Source organism: Alligator sinensis, unplaced genomic scaffold, assembly GCF_000455745.1.
Source record: "Alligator sinensis unplaced genomic scaffold, ASM45574v1 scaffold77_2, whole genome shotgun sequence".
In the NCBI taxonomy this organism is placed as follows: Eukaryota; Metazoa; Chordata; order Crocodylia; family Alligatoridae; genus Alligator; species Alligator sinensis.
Genome location: NW_005842016.1, coordinates 2,054,313 through 2,075,940, shown reverse-complemented (window position 1 = coordinate 2,075,940; position 21,628 = coordinate 2,054,313).

Here is a 21,628-nt window from a genome sequence, read left to right as displayed (position 1 = left end):
AGAGGTGCTAGACCCTCAGAAGATGAGGCACAGCCTGTGTTTCGAGGTAAAGACAGGCATTCTATATCAGGTAGAAGATAAGGAAGACCGGGAGGAGAGGCAACAGATCTTAGTGCCACGAAGGTACTGGGGTGACTTACTGCAGGTGGTGCACCTGAGGAGGGACAAGATGGAGGCCCAATTAAAGCAGCAGATTTTCTAGCTGGGTCTCTATAAAATGGTTGAGAGGTACTGCACTGAATGCCCTGAGTTTCAGAAGACCAAAGGGGTAAAGCCAGCAAGAGTCCTGTTGGTGCCACTGCCTCTGGTAGGGAGACCTTTTGATCAAATCACCCTGGACATAGCAGGACCTTTTACCCACAGCCAAGCTGGATATCAGTTTGTTCTAGTAATCATTGACTACACCACCTGCTTCCCTGAGGCAGTTCCCCTACAATCAGTAATGGCAACTGTGATTGCAGGGGCACTCATGAAATGGGTCTCATGGGTTGGAATACCCCAAGAAATTCTCACTGACCAAGGCAAATTTTTCATGTCTAAAATCTTGAAATAAATATGTAACACACTGAAAATCAAGCAGCTAAGGACCTCAATCTACCATCCACAGATGGATGGTCTAGTTGAGCATTTTAACAGGACACTCAAGGGGATAATTCAGGCATGCATACAAGGAGACCCAAGAGGGTGGGATGCTATGATTCCTCCCTTACTCTTCTCAATGCGAGAGGCCTCTCAAGTGTCCAGAGGGTACACCCCATTTGAATTGGTGTATGGACACAGTCCGCAGGGTTGCTGGATTTGATATGTGAAAGGTGGGAGTCTAGGCCTGGAGCTGCAAACCTACTCTAAGCAGTGGCTGACTCTAGGGAGCAGCTAAAGAAAGCCAGAAGTATATCCCAGAAGAATCTACATAAAAGACAGGCAAAACAGAAATAACTCTATGACACTCACACCTTGGAGAGAGAGCTACAGGACAGAGATTGGGTGTTGGGCTCCTCCCAGATAATTCCCACAAATTATTATCTAGGGGGCAAGTATCCTTCCAGGTCCTAAGAGATATGGGGCCAGTTAATTATGAAGTCTTCCAAACTGAACCCACCCACAGAAAACTCCATGATCCCATGATTGCCTCTTGGTGAAACTGGCCAATTGTCGCCTTGGGTCCACCACGATCCACTGGCTGGAAAATTGGCTCCGTGGTCAGACCCAGAGGGTAGTAATTGATGGAAGTCACTCATCATGCGTCCTGTGACCAGTGGGGTCCCCCAAGGCTCTGTCCTTGGACCCATACTGTTCAACATCTTCATTAATGATGTGTACACTGGAGTCAGAAGTGGACTGGCCAAGTTCGCCAATGACACCAAACTTTGGGGCAAAGCATCCACACCTGAAGACAGGCGGGTGATCCAGGCTGACCTGGACAGGCTCAGCAAGTGGGCGGATGAGAATCTGATGGTGTTCAATGCCGATAAATGCAAGGTTCTCCACCTTGGGAAGAAAAACCCGCAGTATCCTTATAGGCTTGGCAGTGCTATGCTGGCTAGCACTATGGAAGAAAGAGACTTGGGGGTCATCATTGACCACAAGATGAACGTGAGCCTGCAATGCGATGCTGCGGCTAGTAAAGTGACCAAAACGCTGGCTTGCATCCATAGATGCTTCTCAAGCAAATCCCGGGACGTCATTCTCCCCTTGTACTCGGCCTTGGTGAGGCCGCAGCTGGAGTACTGCGTCCAGTTTTGGGCTCCACAATTCAAAAAGGATGTGGAGAAGCTTGAGAGAGTCCAGAGAAGAGCCACGCGCATGATCAGAGGTCAGGGAAGCAGACCCTACAACGACAGGCTGAGAGCCCTAGGGCTCTTTAGCCTGGAAAAGCGCAGGCTCAGGGGTGATCTGATGGCCACCTATAAGTTTATCAGGGGTGACCACCAGTATCTGGGGGAACGTTTGTTCACCAGAGCGCCCCTAGGGATGACGACTAGGTCGAACGGTCATAAACTACTACAAGACCGTTTCAGGCTGGACATAAGGAAGAATTTCTTTCCTGTCCGAGCCCCCAAGGTCTGGAACAGCCTGCCACCAGAGGTGGTTCAAGTGCCTACATTGAACACCTTCAAGAGCAAACTGGATGCTTATCTTGCTGGGATCCTATGACCCCAGCTGACTTCCTGCCCTTTGGGCAGGGGGCTGGACTCGATGATCTTCCAAGGTCCCTTCCAGCCCTAATGTCTATGAAAACAGATCTATTACATTAGTGTGTAAAGAAATGGCACCAGCGGGAGGGGTGGATGATGCAGGAAAAGGTGGTGTTAGAAAAACTTGAAGGGACAAAGGAACTAAGGGAAACAAAAAAAGCCGCAGCCAAACCAGAGGTTGATAACCTGTTCAACACTGAGGAGCAGGAGGACCTAAAGGGAATAACAGAATTTCAAGATGTCTTTAACGAGCTGCTAGGTGAGGCTCACAGAGTAGAGCATCGTATTGAAACTCCATTATACGCATATTATGCAACCAATGGAGAAGGTTACCCTGACATCTGTGACCCACAGTCAAATAAGAGATTGACCAGATGAGGAGACTGGGCATCACTGAAGAATCCAGGAGCCCCTGGAGAAGTCCCGTGGTTATCGTCCCTAAGACCGATGGATCCATCCGGCTGCGCATTGATTACCAAAAGGTAAATGAAATCACGACTTTTGATGCTTTTCCGATGTGACAGATAAACAATATGCTAGAGAAAATCGGACAAGCCAGGTACATTTCCATGCTGGACCTGACACAGGGTTATTAGCAGATCCTGATGGCCCCAGGTGATAAGGAGAAGATGGCATTCGGGACCCCGTGGTGCTTATTCCAATTTAAGCAGATGCCTTTTGGGCTCCATGAGCCAGTGGCCTCCTTCCAGCAGCTGATGGATCAGCTATTAGGTCCTCATCAGGAGTACGCTGCCGCTTATATTGACAATATTATCATCTTTTCTAAGACCTGGGAGAAGCACTGTCAACACTTAGAAGCTGTCCTAAAGGAGCTCCTACAAGTGGGGCTCACTGCGAATCCACACAAATGTGCACTAGGCAAAAGCAAGACGCAATATTTAGGGTTCATGGTAAGGCAAGGCAAGATAAAATGGTGGCCAACAAAGTCAGGCAATACGGCAACACCAGTTACCAAGAACCCTAAAGGAATTAAGGTCCTTCTTGGGCTTCACTATTATAGGAGCTTCATCAAGGACTTTTTGGAAATGACGGCACCATTGACAGAGCTGACCAAGGCACGAAAGAACCTGATCAGGTGGAATCCGGGAGCTATTCGAGCCTTTGAGCAGGAAAAGATAGCCCTGTGCAAACATGCTATCCTATACACCCCAGGTTTCGAGAAAATGTTTTTTTTACAAACAGATGCTTCAGACATGGCACTGGGTGCAATCCTTTTCCAGAAAGAGGGGGAGGAGGAAAGGCCTATAGCCTTTGCCAGCAAAAAGCTGACAATGTCCAAGATCCATTATTCTATGATAGGAAGAGAATGCCTGGCTATTCGGTATGGGGTGGAACTGTTTTGTTATCATTTAATAGGCAGAAGTTCATGCTAATTACAGACCACATGCCCCTGCTCTGGCTACAGACTGCTAAGTTAAATAATGTCAGTTTAATGAGGTGGTCTCTTGCCCTACAGCCTTTTAATTTTTTAGTGAAACAGGGCAGGGAAGAGGAGCAGGAAGGTAAAATTCCTCTCCCAAACAGAAGGCTGAAGATTCTGCATTTTCTGTTTAATCAACCCATCAAAGACAGCGGACTCAATGGCCCAACAACTTAAACTTCGCAAAACTGGGGGTGGGGGGAGGTATGTAACAGGGTGAAGAAAAAAACCCTGTTACTTGTTGACCAAAGGGAGGACCATGGAACCCATTTTCCTGAAGTGGGGAATCACAAAAAGGGCAAGGTTGACAGCTGATCAGACCCAGCTGACAAGCAACTATGCACCAGGTGGAAATAAAGGAGATGAAAGTGGCTGCCATGTTAAAAGGTAGGCATCTAGAGGAAGAACCTTGCCCTCCACAGCAGATGATGGGACAAAGGAGTCCATGGCAGATGATGAGACAAAATGGAACCAGATAAGCCTGGGGAACTGCAAATTTGCTGCCGACTGGTGAGCAGTGGAGTACCCAAGGGCTTGCAGGTGGTGAAGGGTGCTGAAGACAGGTCCAGGGAACCTGTAAGAACAGAGTTGGATAAAAGATTAGAAGGCCAGTGGGCAAGGGAACCACTAGTAACTCGACTGAACAGTGAGGAAACCATGTCTCAGTTAATGAGCAACAAGTGCAGCTCATTATGATTTTGTAACCATTGTTCAATAAACTAAATACTTTGCTAACAGCCAACCAGGTGGTCATTGGTATCATACCTCACTTAGAGAATAATTCTTATTCTTTCTCCCATCTCAAGTCATGGCAGGTGAGCTCTGAGTGAAGTCTGGGAGACACATCTACCCTCGCACACTGAGGAATTTTCATTGGCTTATTTGCATGCTGGTAGGGGTGAAGCAGGAACTCAGTTTCAGAGATTCTAAGGGCAAATCAGATTTCTGGCAGCAACTCAAAATGGCCAGAGGGAATCCCCAGCTGCAGGCTTTTGAATTTGCTGGGGAAGGCACAAGGTGGGAATAGCTGGCTACAATCCAAATGTACTCCACCAAACAAAGAAGAAGGATGTATGTTTTTGGCTTCAGAAACACTGAAAAAGTGGAGAAAGTCCTTGACAAATTGGTGATGTGGACTGGATCCTGGAAAGCCAGGGCAATGATGCAAAGCATGCCTGAAAATCCAGGTGAGGTGCAGCACCACCCTCCAGCAATCTCCTTGGGACTCCATAGGGGCTTTGTCTTCTACCAAAGGCAGCCCACACTGCTGCAAATGTGGGGAACAGGGGAACCTGGTGGCACAATGCCAAAACAAAATCTTTGCAATGTACAAAGGAAAAGACCATCAAGCCAAGGACTGTAAGCAGGACTGATGCTATAATTTGTACAGAGAGGAATGGCAGGTCTTTAAAGATTGCTCCAAATCCTTCACAATCAAGGTGGAAAGGAAAAGAGTGACCACAGTAACCCTAATGCTGCCAACCTCCCCCCCAGACCAGCCTTTTCCCCCAACAGTAACAGAGAGAAGGGGAGCAGAAGAGGATGGGAAAGGGGATAAAACAGAAGGAGAGAGATCTCCCTAGAAAAGAGAACCTGACCAAGCCCCCGGCCCCCAAAAACTGTGCATACCCTAAAGCAGATGGTTGAGAAACTTCCACAAATGGATAGGGAGGATGAGAAGGGAAAAAGAGCTGGACATCCCAAAAGGGGACTGGGAGGAAACCTCAGAAGCTGGAGAAAACTCTAGCTCATAAATGGAGATAGAGGCAGAACTGTGGGAACCCCTAAAAGCTTCAGAAATGGACTAGGACACCTGGGTATTAACAATGCACATGACCCTGGCATCACCCCACACTCCCTGGAAAAAAGAATCCAAATCCCAGAAGGACCCTGGCAGATTGGGGGAAAACCTGACCCTAAGCCTGAGCAAAGACCCTAAAGAGCCAAATAAATGAAAAAGGGAAGGCTACCCCCTCCCCAACACACACACACACACACACACACACACCTTTTATCATAGGGATCCTAATAGCCTCAGGCTTCTCAGTGAGAAGCCTACTAAAGAAAGAGAAATGGGACAAGATGCAGCCAGGCCTGGAGCAGCTACAAGCAGATATTATCTGCCTCAAGGAATAAAGCATGGCCAGTTCGAAAAACTATTCTTTGTTTGAAAAACAAAGGCAAAATGGTTGCTCCATGTGGTTGGATTCAAATGGCAATAGATCAGTAAGGGTCACCATCTTGCTGCACAGAGAGATTATTTCAGGCAGATGAAGGCAAGCCACCTTTGAAACAAAGGGATGGAAATTTGACCTCCTAAATATTTATGCACTGGCCAATAAGGAAGTAAGGAGATGCACCTTCTTGGAAAACATGACTGTAGTAATGCCCAGTATCCAGCTAACTGTGACTGTGGCAGACCTTGGCTGCATCATTAACAAGGGAGACAGAATAAGTGGAAGCCAAAAGATGGGCCTGAACAGATCCTCCAGGCTACTGGAACAACTTTCACTGTAACCACAACCTGGTAGATGTGGTGAGCAAAGGAGCCCAAGGACGCAGAGAAACGTCATCTGGGTGGACCCCTCAGGGCAGATAAAATAATGCATAGACTTCATTGTCTTCCCTAAGGGGTAGACAGTATTGAAAGCAGAATCCACACCTTTCTGCTTCTCAGACCACTGCCTCTTGACAGTAAAGGCAGGGATGTGGGGGACAGCCTGAGAGAGGCAGAGGCATGTGAAAGCTGAGCATGAGCCTTCTGGATGATGATCATATCCAGTGGGAATTCAAACAGTGCCACACACGGTGGAGGATAGGACTGTGGGAAGCTTCGGAGGAGATTTGGCCCAACCCAGTGGCTGAAACGCCAAATCTGAATCAAATTGTGAGATCCATTAAAAGGTCTGAATGGAATCAGAAGTCTCTGAATTGATTCAGAGAGATTAAGAACCAATTTAGAGATTCGACCATAAACTAAACAGGCAGCAGTCCTTGACCATGCTGGACACAGCTGACTGCACCTGATAAGTCTGTTGTGGTGGGCGGAGGGGGGAAGGAAGGGGCATGGTGGGGGGAAAATCCACACCACCACAGCGAGGGAGATATTGGAGCTGGGGCTAGGGCTGGGACAAGGTGCCCAGCCAGGGTGGAGGGGGGCAGGACTCAGGGAGAGGGGCTCCTGCCACTGAGCATTGCCACTTGTCACCAGTCCAGGAGGGCATGGGAGCAGGCATGTGTACCCAGATCTGCATGGGGCAGGCTGGGCCAGGCTGTGCTCTGGGAGGCTAGCCCTAGCCACCTGCCACTGGGTTGTGCTCCGTAGGGCAGGTAGAGCCAGGGCTGCACTCTGGGCATCTGGCCCCAGCTGCAGCCCAGAGTGCAACCCTGGCTCCACCCACCCCGCAGAGCGCAGTGGAGTGGGAAGTTTGTGGGGGCTGCAGCCACCTTAAAATTCCCCATAGCCCCTGCTGCTGGCTTTGCCCTTGTCTGGGTGCATGCGCCCACCCCCATGCCCTGTCACTGCTCACCCAGCCAGGGCAAAACCAGGGCTTGTCCAGGAGGTGCGGGAAGCCTGGAGTGGCTTCCACTGCTGTGTTCTGCTTGTCCGAGGCAGCACAGCGGCACCATCCCGCACCTCCCTGACCCAGCTGGGCAAGCAGTGGGAGTGCATAGCCCGCACTCACAGTGCCTTCCACCTGGAACGAGCTGCACCTGCATTGCACTCCCGCCCCTGCCCTGTCTGGGCAAGTGGCAGCAGGGCATAGCCCCTGCTCCCAGTGCTTTTGCATCCGCATCCCATGCCCCCCTGCCCTGGCTGGACAAGAGGTTGCAGGGCAGAGCCCCCATTCCCAGCGCCTTCCACTGCCCATCCAGGGCACAGCCCAGCCCACCCTACACAGATCTGGGGGCACATGCTCACTCCCATGCCCTTCCAGACTTGCAGCACACAGAGGCGTGCAGTGGTGGGAGCCCCCCGCCCCAAGTCCCAAACCTCCCCACCCAAGCTGGGCAGCTTTCCCAGCCCCACTCCCTCCCTCATTGTGGGGGTGTTGATCTGCCTCCCCACCCCCCCAACCCCGCACACCTCTTCCCTCCTCTCTCCACCCACCGCAACAGATTTATCAGCTGAAGGCAGATGTATCCAGCATGGTTGAGAACTACTGCCTGTTTAGTCTACGGCCAAATCTCTGAATTGGTGCTGAATCTTCAGATCTGAACCAGCCAAATCAAATCAGGACAGTGATTGAAATCACCGAATTGAATCACTGTCCCTCCAAATTGGCTGAATCCGAATCCAAATCTAAAACTTGCCACTTCGCACAGGCCTAATGGAGGATCCTGAGAGCTGGATACTGAAACTACTGGATACTGAAGAGTGGTAGGACAGTGGTAAAGAGTGAGTAAGAGACTTCTTCCAACAGACTGACAGGAAGTGAGCCGGAATTTAGAAGAGGCAACATGAATGTCTAAACCACAAGTTGCAGAGCCTGCATAAGCAGATGGCCTGGGATTGGGACCTGAGATAGATCACTCAGGTGAAGACACAGATCAGGGCCTGGTACAGGGAACAGGCCAGGAAGATCTTCCTGGACTTGGTTCCTGGGTAGAAGACAAGGGAATGGCCTGCTTACTCTAGCAGGTTAAAGAAAACCAAGAGGGAGGCCGTGAGCAGCTTGGTAGATGGAGCAAGAGTGGAGCACCAGTCAAATGAAGGGATGCTAGAGACACTAGCAGCCTTCTACCAGGAGCTATACATGGCACAGCCAAAGGACCTGGGGGCAATGCAGAACTGCCTGTAAAAGCTCACCCAGGTCCTCAGGAGGGATGAGGGCCAGAGGCTGATGGAGGAGTAGACCCTGGAGGAGCTCACTACAAGTCTTTACAGAGTCAAGAATGGTAAGATTTTTGAGACAGACAGCTTGCCAAAGAGGTCTACATCACCTTCTGGGACCAGGTGGGCCCAGACCTGCTGGAGGTATATAGGGAGTGACTACCGCCTAGGGGTCAGGATGGGTCAGGGCATCATAACCCTTCTTTACAAGAAGAGAGCGAGGAAGGAGTTGTAGAACTGGACACCCATAATGCTCCTGAACTTTAACTATAAACTGATGGGCGAAGTCTTGTCCAAGCATTTTAAGTCTGTTATAGGTGCAACGATCCATGAAAATCAGATGCGCACAGTACTAGGGCAGCAGATCCAAAAAGCTCTTCTGCAACTGCAAGACCCACTGTGGTACCAACAGGAGAGATGGATGAATGTTGCTGTGCTGAACCTCAACCTGGAGAAGGCCCATGGCTAAATATCCCACCAGTTCCCATTTGAGATCCTGAATAAGATGGGAGTCCTCCAAACCTCTGTCACATGGATAAAGACCCTGGTAAATGGGTTCCTGACTGTCCTGATCACAGTGGAGTCAGATATCTGGTGCGGCTATGCATTCCCACCTATCCTGTTCATCTGTGTGATGGAACTGCTGGCCCAGCGGCTCAGGAGAGACCCTGGAGTCCATGGAGTGGAAGTTCCTGCAGAAAGTGCCACTGAGGCAAAAGTCCTGGCCTACATGGATGACCTCAACATCCTGTATAGGGACAAATGCTCAGTGGAAAGGGTGCTACAACACACCCAAGTGTACAGAGCAGTGGCAGCAGCCAAGCTTAACATGGGCAAGAGCATCTGTCTAGCAATGGGCAAACTTGGGGACATGTTAACTTTGGGGGTCTCAGTCCCTTATGAGGGGGTAAAGATTCTTGGGATGGAGTTTTACTTGGAGCTGACTGGAGAAAAATAATGGGAGAAGACTGAGACCATGGTCAAACAAAGATTGGGATTGTGGAACATGTGCTGCCTGATAATGGAGGGGGAGGGGTGCCTGGCATTCATGAAAGCTGTGTTGTTACTGGTGTTTCTGTGCACTGCACTTGTCTTCCTCCCCCTCAGAGAAAACCATCTGCAGAATCCAGAGGGCCATGTGTGTCTTCATCTGGGGCTCCAGATTGGAGAAGGTAACTAGGACTATGCTATATAAGAAGAAAAAGACTAGAGGCTGAGGATTGCCAAAAGACTAGAGGCCAAGGATTGCCAGACATCCCAATGTTCCTTTGGGCTAGATACACGAGTCAGATCTGCAAATTGGCAATGGGTCAGGGTTGAAAATAGCCTGCTTTGTGAGATACTATGCAGGAAACCTGCTATGACACTGGTGGGTATACTCTGTTCAACATGCACCCAGGAACCTGGGAACCACCATGATTCTATAGTGTTTCCTAGTGCTGTAGTGCTTCCAAAACAAATATGAACTACACAATGAACCCCAGTGACAATGCAAATGTCACTGTAAGATGCAGCAGGTGGTAAGGGCAAGGGAAAGACTGTTGCCCATGGACATACTAGCTAGCAATGGCTGCCACAGCATGTTGTACCAAATCTTCCGTAAGCACCTGCAGAAGGAGCACAGAGACTTGAATTGGCAGGTAACCCACTGGGCACTCCCTGTGTGGGTGTGCAGACACAGACAGGGGCAGAGAGGTCAACAGACTGTCCCAGACAAACATGCTGGTGGAAGAAGGAAACAATCAGCCATCTTCTCATTGGTCTCTTCCTTATTGTAATCTTCTCTGGAGGTCTCACCCTTGAATGCTCTGTGCTATTCTGTGCTGCCTGGTATACTGACCACAGGCAGTGCACCAAGGAGGTGTGAGGGAGAGTAAGCAAACTCCTCCAGATGGTGACAGGGGTCAAGGCCCTTACTGGAGAAGTAGCACTGTTCAGCCAGACCAAATGCAAGGGACCCTAACAGCCTACTTTAACCAGTTCACCTCCTGCTTCATGAATGCCCTGTGGAAGGTCAGAAACATGAATCTCCCAGTTGAGGACTGAACCAAAATGAAAGGGAGTGAGCTACAGCTGTATTACAAGAAGCAGGAAGAAGACAGGGAGAAGACAACAGAAAACACATGAGAGAGGAAAGAATAGCACAGACCATTCAAGACTGGGACCTCTAGAGAAGATGAAAATAAGGAAGAGGAGACCAATGATGCCAACAGAGAGGAAGATGATGACAGGATGATGAGGAAGATGGGGACTTGGGGGTAGTGGAGCTGTGAAGGGACTGGGGATAGAGGCAGAGGGGATGTGGGGGGAGTGGAAATGGGATGGGGGAATGCAGAGGGTGTTTGTAATGGTTAAAGTAGTCAGAGATGGGCACATGGGTGCTTGGGAGCATGGATGCACAGTTGCATTTATTTTAACATGGATGACAATGGTCAATTGTTAATGTCTGTTACAGACTGTCAAAGGACTGTGTTGGTCATGAGACAAGATGGCAAGTGTTTCAGTATGTGTACACACACACACACACACTTTTTAATTGTACTACAGATAAAGAGGTACAAAAGTGTTGCTTCAGTTTCATAGTTGGTAGGGTCAGAAGGGACCTGAGCAGATCATCAAGTCCAATACCCTGCCATGGCAGGAAAGAGAACTGGGGTAAAACAACCCCAGCAAGGTGTTCATCCAGCCTCCTCTTAAAGACCCCCAGGGTAGGAGCCAGTACCACTTCTCTTGGAAATTGGTTCCAGATCCTAGCCGCCCTGACAGTGAAGTAGCGCCTCCTGATGTCTAACCTGAATCTACCCTCTGCCAGCTTGTGACCGTTATTTCTAGTCACTCCTGGTAGTGCTCGGGGGAACAGGGACTCCCCCAATGCCTGCTGGTCCACTCTGACTAGTTTGTAAATGGCCACTAGATCCCCTCTCAGCCTCCTCTTGTGGAGGCTGAACATGTTCACGTCCCTTCGCCTCTCCTCATAGGGCCTGCCCTGCTGCCCCCTGATCATGTGGGTGGCCCTCCTCTGGACCCTCTCCATGTTGTCCACATCCCTCCTGAAGTGCAGCGCCCAGAACTGGACGCAGTACTCCAGCTGCAGCCTGACCAGTGCCACATAAAGGGGGAGGATCCCCTCCTTGGACCTGCCTGAGATACATCTGTGGATGTATGAAAGGTGTGGTTGGCCTTCCTGACCACGTCCCCACACTGTCAGCCCATGTTCATTTTGGCATCAGTAATGACTCCAAGATCCTTTCCTGCCTCTCCACTGAGAGGGGAGTTCCCCAGCCTGTAGGTATGCTGCTGGTTCTTCCCCCCCAGGTGCAGCACCTTGCACTTGTCAGTGTTGAAACCCATCCTGTTCTCATCCACCCACCCCTGTAAGCTGTCTAGGTCCAATTGCAGCCTATTCCTCCCTTCTAGCGTGCCCACATCCCCCCACATCTTAGTGTCATCTGAGAATTTGAACAGGGTGCTTTTTACACCCCCGTCCAAGTCGCTGATGAAGATGTTCAACAGCGCAGGCCCGAGGACCGAGCCCTGCAGAACCTCACTGCCCACATCCCTCCGGGTCGAATAAGACCCATCCACCACCACCCTCTGGGTGTGGCCCTCCAGCCAGTTAGTGACCCATTTGACTGTGTAGGTGTCGACACCACAGTCCCCTAGTTTTTTAATGAGAACAGGGTGAGAGACAGTGTTGAAGGCCTTCCTAAAGTTCAGAAAGACTACGTCCACTGCTATACCTTCGTGTATGGATTTTGTGACCTGGTCATAGAAGGCCACCAGGTTGGTCTGACAGGACCTGCCTCTAAAGAACCCATGTGGGTTGCCCCTATGTATAATCTCCCCTGTTGCGCCCTCGCGGACATGCGCCAGGATAATTCTCTCAAAAAGCTTACCCAGGATCGAGGTAAGACTAAGTGTGCTTAAAAGTGTGTGTATGGAGTACCTGTTTTAAAGCAAAAATAGCCAAATGTTTCAATTCTGGATTAACTAAATCAATGTAAATATAGTAATCACTCAGCTCCTCAAAGGTCTCGTGATGCTGGTACACATAGGCCTGAGGCTACCGCTGAAGCCTCATCTGGGTCATCTGCATGTCTCCTCCTGCAACTAAGATCTGCTGTATGGCCTGGTCCGGGGCAATAGTCAAGCATCTCTGGGGCCAAGGGAAGAACTTCTTTTATGCAACATTTTGCCTCCCAAGGAGCAACATGATGGAGTGCAGAAGTATGCGTGCTCTCCAGCCTTCCTCCATGCAATCTTTCTTCAGAACTCCACTTCATTGGTTTCTGGCCACCACTTCTACCATAAAAAGTTCTTTCCTAACCCCTGGTGCTGTCTGGCTAGGTATAACCTGATTCCTAATCCTGGTTGCCTACTGCAGCTCTCTCTAGCCTGTTTCTACCTCCACCCACTATAGCTATCCTAATTGACATTTACGTAGCTCTGTGCCATCTCTGAGTTTTCCCTCAGCTTCCTTTTTCACATTGTCTGCCTTATGCCTTTTGCCCTACCACTTGCCTGAGGCCTCAAGTTTCCGTATATGTATTCCAGGTTCAAATGGCTATAAACAGTGTGCAGCTAAGTCCTGTTAGCTGTGTTTTTTTCACAGCTGTATTTTATGCATACCCTTGCTCTGGGCAGCTGCCAGACACAGAGGTATAAGAGAACTTAGGCACCTAAGTGTGATTCTATTCTACCCTGTTCAAGTCTGAAAAAAACAGATAAGGCAAAATATGGATGGACCCCCATCCTCCTTACTGCCTTTTTTTCTTTTTTTGCTCTCTCAAATCTTAAAAGTAAAATGATAGTATATTACAATAGTAGGGGTATTAATGGACTTGAACCAGGTGGAATAGAATTTAAGTTAATTCAGTCCACTAAGTCGACTGAGACACCCAACAATGGAAAGAATTTGACCTGCAGTTCTTTTAATCTCTCAGTAAGCTGCTTAGTGCAACCAAGGGTGTATCTACACATGACATTAGTTGTCATCTGTGTTGCGTCTCCAGCCCAACCTTTTTATATGTTCTGCTCCCAATATTCTACGCAGGCCATTGCTTCTGGTGTTGGGGTGCATTGTGGTGCTACAGGGCACCTCAGGAGATGATCCATGGTTTGCATCTCCTAACAAACACATTGATTGGTTGCATGATTTTATGAGAAAATTGCATCTGCTGAAACCTGTACTCAATCTGTTCAGTCTCTGTCAAGTGTGCCATTTGGAGCCAAATGCTAACTCTTCACTGGGGGTAATTCCTCACTGACTCCATTCAACAGCTTTGTCACCTAGTTTCTCCCATTCTTTTTGCCAGATGGTAGTTCTGGCTAATTCTGGTGATGTGGTCAATGGTATAGCAGAGAACAAAAAGCTATTTCTTGATGGGAGATGACAGTGCACTGATTGATGTCTGTATAGTGAAGGGGTGGGCAAATGATGGATTTAGCCAGTAGCCAGACTTCATTGCCCAGCAGCCCCTGCCCCTATGGTGGAGCTGGTTTCCATGGAGATCCCAGCAGCAGCCACAGCTGTGATAGTGTGAGGCCGGGGTTTCCGTGGAGACCAGCCCCAGCAGCACTGTCAGGGTGTGCAACAGGATGCAGAGCTGCTCCTGAGCTGAGCTGGGATCTTCCAGAGGTGACAGCCTGGTCCAGAGCCAGGGCACCGCCATAATCCGCAGCCTGCATGCCCTGGGCTGGGATGTGAAAGCAGCGGATTGCAGCTCTATCCTAGCTCTGGTCTACGCTGTCACCACCACAAGATTCCAGCCAGCTCCAGAGCAGCTCCTTGCCCTGCCGCATGGCCTGCCAGCAGGGGCAGTGCTAAGAGGGAGCTTGGGGGGGCTATAGCCACCCCTAAATTCCCCGTAGCCAACTGTATCCTCCCCTTCCAGCAGCAGTGCTACTGCTTCCTGTATGGGGTGGGCACCCCATACAGGCAGCGACAGCTGAACCCACCCTGCTCCCACCTGCAGCACAACCCTCCCTCATCCCCCTCACCAAGAAAAAGCTGGCACTGCTGCTGCCTGCCAGTGCTGCTGGGTCCAGTCTCCACAGAAACCCTGGCCCTGCACTATCACAGCACAGCTGCTGCTGGGGTCTCCATGGAAACCAGCCCCCATGCAGGCAGGGGCTGCTGGGAAATGGAGTCCACTGCAGGCTGGAACCAGCCCATGAACTGGACTTGACCCACCTGGCATAGTGGATGGCAGTCATCTGACTCTTGTACCTTCCAGTCAATGTTCCCTGCTACTTTCCTCCTGATGTAAGGGGCACTATGCCAGATAGTGTGGGTTTTAGGCAACCTTTTTTAATTTTGCATGTCTCATTTAAGGCAGGGTTTACTGGAACTTGAGCATCCGCAAGTGGTGCAGGTATATTCACCCACAGAGAAAAAGTGCTAAGGCAGTAGTGATTAGGGTGGCTGGATGTGTTCCCAACTTGGAATTTGTGAGCTTACACAGAATGTTGTTTGATGTGTTCACCTTGGCTTTGGTATCTTATACATGGCTTTTTGTAACTAAGTGCACGATCCAGTGTTACCCCTAAGTAGACCAGGTGTTTCTGATGTTCAAGACTCTGGTCACCCCACATGACATTCAGGTGTCATTCCACATCCTGGTTTCTCAGATAGAAAACACAGATTTGGATTTTGCTGGGGTTGAGTTTAAGATAATTGTTTAGGTAATAATCTGGCATCTCACTCAGTGCTCTCTCCAGGATCTTTTCCATGTCCTCAAAATTCTTCTGCTATGTGGTAATGCAGAGATTGTCAGCATAGATGAAATGTTGACATTCAGCAGAAAGTGGCTGGCCATTAATGTAGATGTTGAATAAAAAAAGTCAACAAACTGTATCCATGATCAACTTCTGTTGGAAGCCATCTTCTGTGTGCTCTGTGAGGTTTAGTAGATGGCTTGCACAGGATTGATCTGGTTAAAACCCTCTTGGTTTCCTGTAAGTTTAGAAACTACCAAGCACGACATTTGTTGCAGGATGAGAAGTTAGTAGAGTTTGTAGATGAAGCTAAGGAGGGAGATCAGGCCCCAAACCCAAAATCCCTCTGAAACCCAGCCAAAGTTGTAGCTCACCAGGAGCCCCAGTGCTCAGCTATGGACTCAGGCAGGAGCTGCTGCTATGCCAGGTGAGCAGCTGCATCAGCTTCAGCTGAGCTCTGGAGGAAGGGGGTAGGTGGTTGGAGGAGAGAGACAGAGAGAAGTGAAAAGACAAAGAGAGATGCTGCTGCCCACCTGGCACAGCAGTAGTTCCTGCCTGGGTCCACAGCAGATGCTGCTGGCTGGTTCCAGGTCAGGGCTCTGGGCAGGAGCTTCCATCATGTCGGGAGAGTAGTGGATCAGCTGTGGACAATGGCAGCAGGTTCTGCATCAGGGCTTCTAAACCTGCCCACAGCATCCACAGTGGCTGCCATCACCACCACCATGTGTGGGAAGCCCCACCTGAGTCAACAGCTGATGCCTGATTCTGCTGGGCAAAGCAGTCCCTCCCACCCTCCCGGACCACTCTGGGCCCCCACAGGCTAGATCCAGTGAGTTGGTGATTGTCCACTTGCAGGCCAGTTCAAATCTGTTGTCAGGCCGGATCCTGCCTACAGGTCATATTTTGCCCACCCTTGAATTAGAGGGATCACATGAATGGCTGCCATTGTCAGCCCAGCTGCTGCAGCCATCCCCACAGGATTTAGTTAGAAAAGCTGATGTCCTGAGTACTATATGGATCTCTGTCAGTGTCCCTTCCTTGTCTGAAGGCTGCCTGTAGGACAGTCAGGCCTCTGCAGGGATATGGTCCTGGCCTCCTATGGACCCCAGGTTTTGCAGAGATAGATTAGGTAGGTGGGTGTCAGTTTTATGGTGGGTTCCACAGCTACCTTTGCAAACAGAACTGGGTGAATAATGTACAATTAATCATTTAGTGGATGAGTTTCTTCTTGTTCGCTTTGCAAGTAGCTCACAAAGACATCATGTCTGTTATTTTAAGTGATTTGTTGTATAATTGCAGTGACTAATTCTCTATGTGAAAGCCACCCCTGGTGTAACTCCAAAGAAATTGTTGAACCTCCACCTGGGATGCCAGGGCTTTCTAAGCTGGTGGTCTTGTCTGCTGCCGGCAGTTGTATTGGTTCTGATTAATGCTACCCACTTTGTGTGACTTTATGCAAGCTGTCTAATGTGTACAAGTACTAGTTGCCATGGGAATCAAAACTATTTTTTTATCAAAGCATGTGACCGGGGCGAGGGGGTGGGAGGGGTCATGAGGCTGGTCTAATCATTGGCCTGTCCACCTTCCCCACCTTTGATGTAACTTTGAAAGTAGTTTATAGGTAGGAAACTGCCCACTTAATGCCCAGTACCAAGGGTGTAATACATGGCTTCGTACTGTCCCTATACCGTGTTGAATGCCTTGCAGATGGCATCACTATGTGGCTCCAGCCCCACACTGGGCCCCATTACATTCCAGTCTGTCATGTTGGACCCCGACCTGGATCCATCCTAGTCAGGTGGCCTAACCTCCATCGTCATGTGGAGCCGCAAACTTCCTAGATCCCTTTCCCTCTTAGCAGTGGCCCCCTCTGTGACCTTTGGCCTTGTAGGCCCTGGCCGCACTTCTAGGCCAGTCGGTACTCCAGACCCCTGGCTCTGGCTGTCCCTTGCGGTGAGCATCCTTGTCCTTTGACCATTCTGGTCCTGGCCCCAGCATTGACCAGTCAAGGCTTCTCCTGGCTAGGTTCTTGAACAGCTAGCTCTCTCCCTCTCATATGGGTCCGCCTGCGCGGGCCCCTCCAAACACAGCTCACTTGATCTCTAAGGCCGACCTATGTGCAGTCCTTCAGGCCCATCCATGAAGACCCTACTCTACACAGCACACACTCAGTCCCTTGGGGTCCCCAAAGACCCTACTCTATGCAACCCACTCACTCTCATATACACCCTCACTGAGGCTACTACACCACCCCCTCACCAGAACTACTAAACTGCCCCCTCAGTGGGCCTAACTACCAGGGCTACTAGCTCTCAGGCCCCTGATGACATGCCTGGATCCCTTGCCTGTCTCCTCTATGAGGTAACCCACCAGGTTGTGGGGACTGAGGCTATACAGCCCCCCCCCCATACTCACCTTTCACTAGGGAGGCACTTGTGTGGCATTTCCTGGGAACCACCCTGCCTCACCACACCATCCAACCCTAGCAAGGTGCAGTTTTAAGTCATTCCCCAGGACCAGGAACCTCATCCATCCCCATAGTTCCTACCCTTAGCCTCTAGGCTGTTCCAGGAGCAGCAGATCCCTAGCTGGGCAACATTACTCCAGCAGCATCCCTACAACAACTGCCAGCTCAGCTCTGAGTGCCTGGGTTTATATTGAGGCTGCCAAGCCCCATCCTTCCATTCAGGAGGCCTCTTGTGGTCATGTGACCACCTTATTAGGCCACAGAGCACCTGCCAGCTGCTTCACAGCCTCTCCAGCCTCCTAAAATGGCAGGCACCAAAGATGCCCTGCCACAAAGCAAAAACTGATTGTGTAAGAATGAATGTGATATGTTTTTCAATAAAATACATGCATTTTTATTGATCAAATACATAATTAACCCTTTGGATTCAATCACACTCTATAGTGGCCAGTAGCTTAATAAGCCTGAGAAAAGAATTAGATATTATTCTGGATAATTACTCTCACAATGATATAAAATCGGATGAAAATATATGAATGTGGGAAACTCCATGCTTTACTGAAAGTGATTCTCAGCCAGGACACTGCTATACTCAGGGGTGCCTTGAGATCTTCTCAAGGATGCCACAGGATGCCATGCAATATAAGCACTATTAAGTGTGCAAACATGATTAACAGAAAAAACCCCCATAGATTTCAGCTAGGAATCCATAGTATTGGAAACATTCTGACCTGGTGTAGTCTTTCTGATCCCTTCACAATGTGCAAACTACTCTTATTATTTTTCCATGGTCAAAAATGACAAAAAACACAACTAAGAGCTGGCATTCTCCAGGGAGTGCCTGGAGAACTACTGCTTTAGTGTATATGTCAACTTACCATATTTACTTGATTGCAAGATGAGGTCTTTTGCCCCATTTAACATGGGGGGTGAAGCCCCTCATCTGGAAAGGAAGTATGAGGTGGGTGGGGAAAGTAGCAGCTATAGCTCTGGCTCTGACCCTAGGTTGGGGCTGGACCTGAAGGCAAAGCTGCAGCTACTCTTTGCCCCCAGTGCTTCATGGGTCCCTTCCCCTCCACTCCCCCAGCCCCCTCTGTGTTCCCTTTCTGCAGTACTGCAGGCTCCATCCCTGCTCCAGCATGGGACTTGGAACATGTGGTTGCTCAGGCCCCAGTCTGGCCTGAGTACAGCAGTACTGGCATAGCATTAGTGGGGAAGCGGGGTGGAAGCCGTGAGGCTGGGATGGTGGGAGATAGGCAGTGGGGGAAAGCAGGTGATCAGGAGCAAGGTGTGAGGCACACAGGGCAGGAGTCAAGCTGATTGACACCCCCCTATCACCTGCCCTTCCTACAGCTTGCACCTCTGCCATTTTTTCAGGCTGCAATGGTAGAAGGGACAAATTTAAAATAGACCTCTAATAATGAGATTTTCTATACGGACAGTTATAACAGATTTATAAATGTTCTCTATATAGAATCTCATTATCATAGGGTTGTCTTAAATTTAGCGTTGTCTTGGATTCGGGTAAATATGGTACTACTACTCCTAGTGGGCAAAACCCTTCCCCTTTGGAAAAGTTATTCCATTTTTGTCCATCATAAAGTTTTGTTTCTTCCACTAAAACAGCTGGTACTGACCACTGTGAGACAGAAATATATAGGAACTGTCAGACTGGATCAGGCCCCATAGTCCAATGTTCTATATCCATAAATAGATCCATAGAACATCTCTATGCCCAGCTTATAATGCTGACCAATATAGTTTCATTTGTTTTCTTGGATTCCCCTCTCTTTCGCCATCTGTTTCTTGTCTAATACTTAGATTGCAAGTCATTTGGGAAACCACTGTTTCTGCTCTATGTTTGCATAGTACCTAATAAAAATGTACCTTGAGCCAGGATTAAGGTTCTTGGGTGCTAATATCATCTATAAAACTTATAAAACCAGCTTATATGTATCTTAGTAAGAGCCAGTTCATCAATATAACACTAATTAACCCTAATGTCAGCATCTTATGTCTACATTAAAATTAGAAGAAAAAAGTAGGTCCAATATTTTTTTTTGATTCATAGCCACATTTTAATCCCTTGACAGAAAATAATCAGCCTTTGAGCATATTATAATCATTACAAACTATTTATACAGTTAGTGGGGTCCAACAAGGGACAGGGAGAAAAACAGGCCAAAGGCGAACAAGTCCATTAAATAAGCTACAAATTACTGACTGAAAGCAGTTGCATAACTAGAGATTAGATAGAGGGGCACCCATCCTAGATCCCAAGTTAGGAAGGGTGCTGGAATCATGCCCTGTCCCCACAGAATCCATGCCCTGGCAGCATACCCATGCTGGAACCTGTGCACTCTCCATCCCCACTCTCGGAACCATGTGCTGCCAGCTGCCAGAACCCACAGGTGCCTTCCCCTTCCCCTCTCCCCGCCACTCTCTCACAGGGTTTGCTGTGAGCACCAACTCTGCTTGTTATACCGCTGACCAGAAGTTATTGAACATCTGGTTCCTTCCTTTATATGGCCTTCATCACCACTACAGTTATGACTTACAATACTCATATCACCCCTGTGACATTAGGAGATAGTCACCCAATTGGAATGTTAAAAACTAAAGCATGATGACCTGTTCAAGGACACACAGGGCGTGTCCACACATGCAAGCAAGTGCACTTGCAGCACCTCAAATAGGAGCAGCACAAATTTGTGCCAGAAATGTTTGCCTCAGTGCATGTGCCTGAACGTGTACTTTGGTGTGGGGCAAATTGTGCCACTTGGGGCAAATTGACCCTGCCCAGCTCCTCCCAGATCTTCAGCCAGGGGGAGCTAGAGCCTGAAGCCAGCACCGTCAGAGATGCTCATCAGGGCAGGTTTTCATACTGCTGAGCATCTCAGGGCTACTTATTTTCAGAAGCTTCTGAGGGCTCATGATGATTGAAAGATACAAATAGACAGGAGCTTCTGCAGCCCAGCCAATTGACATATGGGGACACTAGGCCCCCATGCCAGCTGGACTGCTGAAGCAGCCCTAACCTACAGTGGCCCCTGTACCCTCTACCCACTGCAGCAGTCTGGAAGTGGGGGATCCTGCCTGGCTGTGACCTGCTGCCACCTGTGACAGCATCTGTCCCCTTGGACCTGCAGCCCCATGTCTACACACCTGCCAGATCTGGACAGGGACTGCATGGCCACCTGGGCTGTACCAAGTTTGTCTGGTGTCAGGGGGGATGTAGGGGTTGTGGGTAGGTTTGTGGGGGTCTTGAACAGGAACCACCACACACCTGCTCCCACACTCACCCTTACAGTGCTCGTGACAGCAGCCAGCTGGGACATGGCCCGACTGCAGGCACAGCCTGATGCAGGCTCTGTACATGCCGAATGGCATGCCCGGCCTGCCCCACTAGTGCACAGGTTTCCCACTCCTGTCCAAAGCCATGCAGTAGTGGGCTGGGCCAGGCCAGATCAGCATGTACAGAGCCCCCATCAGGCAATGCCATGCCACCACAGGCTGTGCCTGCAGTGGGCCCACGTCCCAGCTGGCTGCTGCCACTGATGCTGCAGGGGGTAGGTGGGATGGCCAGAGTGTGGCGACTCCCATCCAAGCCCCCCAACAAACTTCACATCCCCACACACATCCCCACCACTCCCCACATCCCCCTCACCCCCCACACCCATCACCAGACCCCCACACACCCCACCTCCATGTCCCTAACTTACCTGGGACAGCACCCAGGTCCCGGTCACACTGGAGCTTTGCCCTGCTTCTGTTTACCCCAGCAACCTAAGGGAGCATGCCCTGCATGCTGGGGCATCAGAAGCACCATAGAGATGCTCTGGCCAGAAATCAGAGCATCTCTCTGGAGGACCAGCTTCCAGATTGTCTTGGGCCATGGTCCTGAATTGTGCCTTGCTCTGCTTTTTTGTGTGGGTTTTTTGTTGATACCTGGTTTTCCAGGTATCAAATTTTGA